This window comes from Mustela erminea, chromosome 16, assembly GCF_009829155.1.
Source record: "Mustela erminea isolate mMusErm1 chromosome 16, mMusErm1.Pri, whole genome shotgun sequence".
In the NCBI taxonomy this organism is placed as follows: domain Eukaryota; kingdom Metazoa; phylum Chordata; class Mammalia; order Carnivora; family Mustelidae; genus Mustela; species Mustela erminea.
The window spans coordinates 12371007-12377784 of NC_045629.1; the positions used below are offsets into that span (position 1 = coordinate 12371007).

General features: G+C 36.2%; 1 non-coding gene across 1 annotated transcript; it reads right to left on the reverse strand.

Moving 5' to 3' along the window:
* Nucleotides 1–223: 223 nt before the first annotated feature.
* Nucleotides 224–330, reverse strand: LOC116575649. Its single transcript, XR_004279888.1, has one exon. It is a non-coding gene; the product is annotated as a U6 spliceosomal RNA (small nuclear RNA).
* Between the last annotated feature and the right edge of the window lie 6448 nt (nucleotides 331–6778).

A 6778-nucleotide genomic window follows, 5' to 3' on the forward strand; every position in this document is an offset into this window, starting at 1 on the left:
GAATGCTTCCACATTAGGAAAATGAATAATTCGTGATATAAGTTGCAATTTTTTCCCCATTTGCCACTTGCCTTTTATTTATTTATTTATTTTCAGCATAACAGTATTATTATTTTTTCACCACACCCAGTGCTCCATGCAATCCGTGCCCTCTATAATACCCACCGCCTGGTACTCCGACCTCCCACCCCCACCGCCACTTCAAACCCCTCAGATTGTTTTTCAGAGTCCATAGTCTCTCACGAATTTGCATGTCATCCTTGCGCAGGGGCCATGCTAATCTTCTCTGTATCATTCCAATTTTAGTATATGTGCTGCCGAAGTGAGCACTGCCACTTGCCTTTTGATTTGTTTATTTTTTTTCTTCAGGCAGAAAAACTATATTTTATATAGCTGAATTTGCCAATATGTTACTTCAAGGCTTCTAGAGTTATTTGCAATGGTTAAGAGGCTTTCACCATTCTGAGATTATAAAAGAATTCTATGTGCTTTAGTTTTTTGCCACCAATACTTTATGATTAATTTTTCATTTATAATTCTTTCATCCATCTGGAATTTATTGTATATGAGGCAGGAGTTCAAATTTATGTGTTTTTTTTTCCAAAATGGCTTGCTATTGACTCAGTTTAATTTACTTAGTAACTAATTTTTTTTTAACTTAAATTGAAGTGCTCTCTTTATCAAATGATTTGATAGATTTAGGTGCATTTTCTATTCTGTTTTTTTTCTAGTTATAAGCACATACCACTCTGTTTTCATATAGTTAGTTTCATAATGTGGTTTAATAAATTACAAAGGCAGTATTTATTATGTTTTTTTTCCTAGAATTTTTGTGTGAATTTGGCCAACCAATTGATAAGATTAATATTAGGAGCTTTGACTTCATTATGTTGTTGATTTTTTCTATTCAAGAATATGGCAGAACTTTCTGCTGGTTTAAATGAAAATCTTCTTTTGTGTTGTTCAGTATTTTAAAGTTTTCTTCTTATAAATGGTGTCCATTACTTGTTAAGCTTGTCTTTAGTACTTCAGCTATTTTGTTGCTTATTAAAGTTTTTTTTTCCCATTATGTCTTATAATAGTTGTTACTTATATTAACTAGACTTTAAAGCAGTGCTTCATATATTTTATTATGGTTCTTAAAGCACTGTGATATTTTTTGTAATATTTGTGTGTGTATATATATTATATATATATATATATATTCACATATAGATAGACTCTATCTCACTTTTTTGCTATAGCACTTAGCATTATGCTGTGTCAGTGCATTCATTTATAACTGATGTTTTTATCATGCTATCCAACCTAGTTATGCTTCAGAATAAACAGATTTTTCTGTTAAAAATAATGGCTGTATTATAAAAATACCTGATACTTTTTATAAAGCATCCACTATTTAAATTTCATGTTCTTATTGTGATTTTAAAAAAATAACATTGATGTATTATTATTGTTAGTTTTCTTTGGAGTAAAATCATAAGTAAAAATGAAAATAAAAGTGTGTAATCTTAAAAATGACTTAAGACAATTTAGTCCTTTGATATCTTTAGCCAAAACAACAAAACAGAATACCAGCACACAAAATTGTCCAGTTTCCTTGTGAAAAGTGTCATGAACAAACTAATTTCACATCATATTTGCATAAAAATAAAAACAATTTTATTAGTAAATGTTCCTAATCTGTTCTTTGCCTGAGAATGGTAACCTCATAAAAAGAGAATTTGTTCCTAGAGTCTTTTCATTGACTAGAATATTTTCTGTGTGGACATGCATGTATAGTTTCTCATTCTGGGACTTGTAATGGTGATTATGATGGATTATAAGAATAAACATGTTGCATAAATTAGCTCTTTTCCTCTGAGGATATCATAAAATATATGAGACTAACTAATCTTAGTAGAAATTTTGGTAGCAAATTACCAAGTAACTTTATCACAATATTGGCCCTATTACCTCATTAGATATTGTCCCTGTGAATCTTTTTCATATTATTATTCCTTTACACTTATTATCAATGTGATGTAATTCACATTTTATTTGTTCACTGATTTCTTATACTTGTTAGTCTTTTCCATCCAAATGGTTATAAACTCACTGGTAATAGGGACTATTTATCATATATCTTTTTTTTGCTCACTTCAACCTTCCCCATTTATAGCTCTTAGTTCTTAATGCTTAGAATAGCTCTGAGCACAGAGGAACAAAAAAATTAATATATATTTTAAAACTTTAGCTTTAATTGAAATAATTAAATTGTTAATTGATTAAAAGAGATCATCACCTGGGACACTTTAGTAATTCGGGGAAAGATAAAAAAGGGTAGATTTTATACTCATAAGCTGCTGAGGCTTATACACATTTTCCTCCTTGTTATTTCCACCTTCATAAAAAAATATGGCATCTATACTTAGGGTATTACTAATTACAGGGAAGCAAAAATCCCCAGAGACTCTCAACATTTACTGCTGGTGTTATTCACTAAGACCATACAATAAATTAGAATTTTCACCTTAACACAATAATCTGGCTTCTGGCTGTGAGAGAACAACTTGCTTTAAACCAGTGATTCCATCAAAAACAAATACATCAAAACTGAATACATGCAAAGAAGCAAATAGCTATTTTAAGAGTAAGAAAACCATTTTATACAAGATTTTTAGGGCCCAACCTTCCAATGAAAAAAGAAATGTTTTAAAGTGCGCCCTAGCTTCTCTGCTTCTCTTCCCTTTCTGGCACTTTCTGATTTCTAAACTGCATCAAGTGGGAAACTAGAAACCTTCAGTTCAGAAATTTGAGCAGAATTTACAAAATTTTCAGTAATCAGATGAAAAGGAAAGAAAAACTGAAATTCAAGGCCTGTTAAAAAGGAATATAGTGCAGGATTCAGTCAAGCCCTGTGAAAAACCACAACGTAGGAAGCAAAGCAAAGGGTTTATAGTGGTTCAGACACACACTTGAATAGCTGAAGGAGATCAGTGTTTGTTCTGTTTATCAGAGGAAAAGCAAATGCTCTCTGGAGGAAGATAGCATAATCCAGAGCTTCACACAATGGTAGAACCAAACAAATGAAAATAAAGAGGAAAAGTGAACAACAGACGCAGAACAAACACATGGTGCCAATACTGGAGGTAGAAATAGGCTGGAGCGTAACAGCTTAATATGCTACAGGTCTCTGTTAAAGTTCTTCATCTCATCATCTGGATTTTACCAGAAAACTGGAATTAATTTAAAAAAAAAAGTCAAATGCACATTTTGGTACTGAAAAATAGACTAATAGACATTGAGAATGTAATAAACAGTGGAAGCAGCATGAATGGTTAATCCACTCAACCCAGTACAGCCCTGAACATATTTAAGCCTCCCAACAGTGACCTGATCATTAAGATAGACTCTGTTGACTTTTCTTCCTTCCCCACTTGATCACTTTCCTTCTGGGACCAATTTCCAAATAAACTCTGAAAGCTAATTCTTGTTCTAGGATCTCTTTGGGGTGAGGGGAGAAGGTAGAAGCTAAACTAAGTCATGTAGGTGAAATAAATTACATGAAAACAATAGCACAACAGGGTAAATGGATTTAAAATATTTAGACCTTTCATTATCTAGGATACTAAAAAAGTACTAATTTATATTAATCTTTAATAAGTCAAGAATGAATGTTCTGATCTCTATGGTAACAGCTTAAATGGGGGGAGAAAAGGAAAGGATAACCAACGTCTAATACAGGAGAACACTGGAACAAAAATTGTTGACATTTTTCTAAAAGACGGCATGGACGAGGGAAAAAAGAATCAATAGGAGATAGAATACTAGAAACCGAGTAGGATAATGTAGATTTCAACACAAGTATTTCAGAAAAGATGTCAAGTGTAAATATAATTAATAGTCTAATTGAAAGATAGGTACTACCATAGTGATTTTTAAAAAATCCAAATATATGCTGTTACTAGAGACACAACTTAAAATTAAGAATACAGGAAAGTTGAAAGGAAAAGTCATAGTAGGCTAACACTAAACTAATATATCTATCCTAAGCATACAGAATGGTTAGGCTAACAGCATTGCTATAGGTGAAGAGAGACTTTATATGATGATAAAATCCACCAGAACAATTCTTAGTTCACAGACAGCTAATAAAAGCACTAATAGGAGGAGGAGTCAAGATGGCGGAGAAGTAGCAGGCTGAGACTGCTTCAGCTAGCCGGAGATCAGCTAGATAGCTTATCTAAAGATTGCAAACACCTGAAAATCCATCGGCAGATTGAAGAGAAGAAGAACAGCAATTCTGGAAACAGAAAAACAACCACTTTCTGAAAGGTAGGACCGGCGGAGAAGTGAATCCAAAGCGACGGGAAGATAGACCCCGGGGGGAGGGGCCGGCTCCCGGCAAGCGGCGGAGCAACGGCGCACAAAATCAGGACTTTTAAAAGTCTGTTCCGCTGAGGGACATCGCTCCAGAGGCTAAACCGGGGCGAAGCCCACGTGGGTTCAGCGTGGCCTCATGTCCCGCAGGGTCACAGAAGGATCAGGGGTGTCTGAGTGTCGCAGACCTTGCAGGTATTGGAACGGGAAAGCCGGCTACAGAGACAGAGCCGACAGTAAGCTCACAGCTCGGTGTGACCTTGAACTGGTCGCAGGCTTGGTGAGCTTGAAGCGCGGCCGGAGGTCAGGCAGACAGGAGTAACTGGGCGCTGTTCTCTGAGGGCGCACTGAGGAGTGCGGCCCTGGGCTCTCGGCTCCTCCGGGCCGGAGACCAGGAGGCCGCCATTTGTATTCCCGTCCTCCGGAACTCTACGGAAAGCACTCAGGGAACAAAAGCTCCTGAAAGCAAACCCAAGCGGATTACTCACCCCGGCCCCGGGTAAGGGCGGTGTAATTCCGCCTGGGGTAAAGACACTTGAGAATCACTACAACAGGCCCCTCCCCCAGAAGATCAACAAGAAATCCAGCAGAGACCAAGTTCACCTACCAAGGAGTGCGGTTTCAATACCAAGGAGAGCAGCAGAATTCCAGAGGAGGAGAAAGCCAAGCACGGAACTCATGGCTTTTTCCCTGTGATTTTTTTTTTAGTCTTGCAGTTAATTTAATTTTTTTTTTTCATTTTTTTTTTTTTTTTCCTCGCCTTCGGGTAAATTTTTTTTTTTTTTAACTGTTACCTTTTTCTTTTTTAACGATTTTTTGCTAGTTTATCTAATATATATATTTTTTATTTTTTACATTTTTCTTAGGTGTTTTCCTTTTTTTTCTTAATTCTTTTGTTTTCTTTTTTTTTTTTTTTCTTTTTTCTTTTTTTTTCTTTCTTCCTTTTTGAACCTCTTTTTATCCCCTTTCTCCCCCCTCACGATTTTGGATCTCTTCTAATTTGGTTAAAGCATTTTTTCCTGGGGTTGTTGCCACCCTTTTAGTATTTTACTTGCCCCTTCATATACTCTTATCTGGACAAAATGACAAGACGGAAAAATTCAACACAAAAAAAAGAACAAGAGGCAGTACCGAAGGCTAGGGACCTAATCAATACAGACATTGGTAACATGTCAGATCTAGAGTTCAGAATGACAATTCTCAAGGTTCTAGCCGGGCTCGAAAAAGGCATGGAAGATATTAGAGAATCCCTCTCGAGAGATATAAAAGCCCTTTCTGGAGAAATAAAAGAACTAAAATCTAACCAAGTTGAAATCAAAAAAGCTATTAATGAGGTGCAATCAAAAATGGAGGCTCTCACTGCTAGGATAAGTGAGGCAGAAGAAAGAATTAGTGATATAGAAGACCAAATGACAGAGAATAAAGAAGCTGAGCAAAAGAGGGACAAACAGCTACTGGACCACGAGGGGAGAATTCGAGAGATAAGTGACACCATAAGACGAAACAACATTAGAATAATTGGGATTCCAGAAGAAGAAGAAAGAGAGAGGGGAGCAAAAGGTATACTGGAGAGAATTATTGGGGAGAATTTCCCCAATATGGCAAAGGGAACGAGCATCAAAATTCAGGAGGTTCAGAGAACGCCCCTCAAAATCAATAAGAATAGGCCCACACCCCGTCACCTAATAGTAAAATTTACAAGTCTCAGTGACAAAGAGAAAATCCTGAAAGCAGCCCGGGAAAAGAAGTCTGTAACGTACAATGGTAAAAATATTAGATTGGCAGCAGACTTATCCACAGAGACCTGGCAGGCCAGAAAGAGCTGGCATGATATTTTCAGAGCACTAAACGAGAAAAACATGCAGCCAAGAACACTATATCCAGCTAGGCTATCATTGAAAATAGAAGGAGAGATTAAAAGCTTCCAGGACAAACAAAAACTGAAAGAATTTGCAAACACCAAACCAGCTCTACAGGAAATATTGAAAGGGGTCCTCTAAGCAAAGAGAGAGCCTACAAGTGGTAGATCAGAAAGGAACAGAGACCATATACAGTAACAGTCACCTTACAGGCAATACAATGGCACTAAATTCATATCTCTCAATAGTTACCCTGAATGTTAATGGGCTAAATGCCCCTGTCAAAAGACACAGGGTATCAGAATGGATAAAAAAACAAAACCCATCTATATGTTGCCTCCAAGAAACTCATTTTAAGCCCGAAGACACCTCCAGATTTAAAGTGAGGGGGTGGAAAAGAATTTACCATGCTAATGGACATCAGAAGAAAGCAGGAGTGGCAATCCTTATATCAGATCAATTAGATTTTAAGCCAAAGACTATAATAAGAGATGAGGAAGGACACTATATCATACTCAAAGGGTCTGTCCAACAAGAAGATTTAACAATTTTAAATA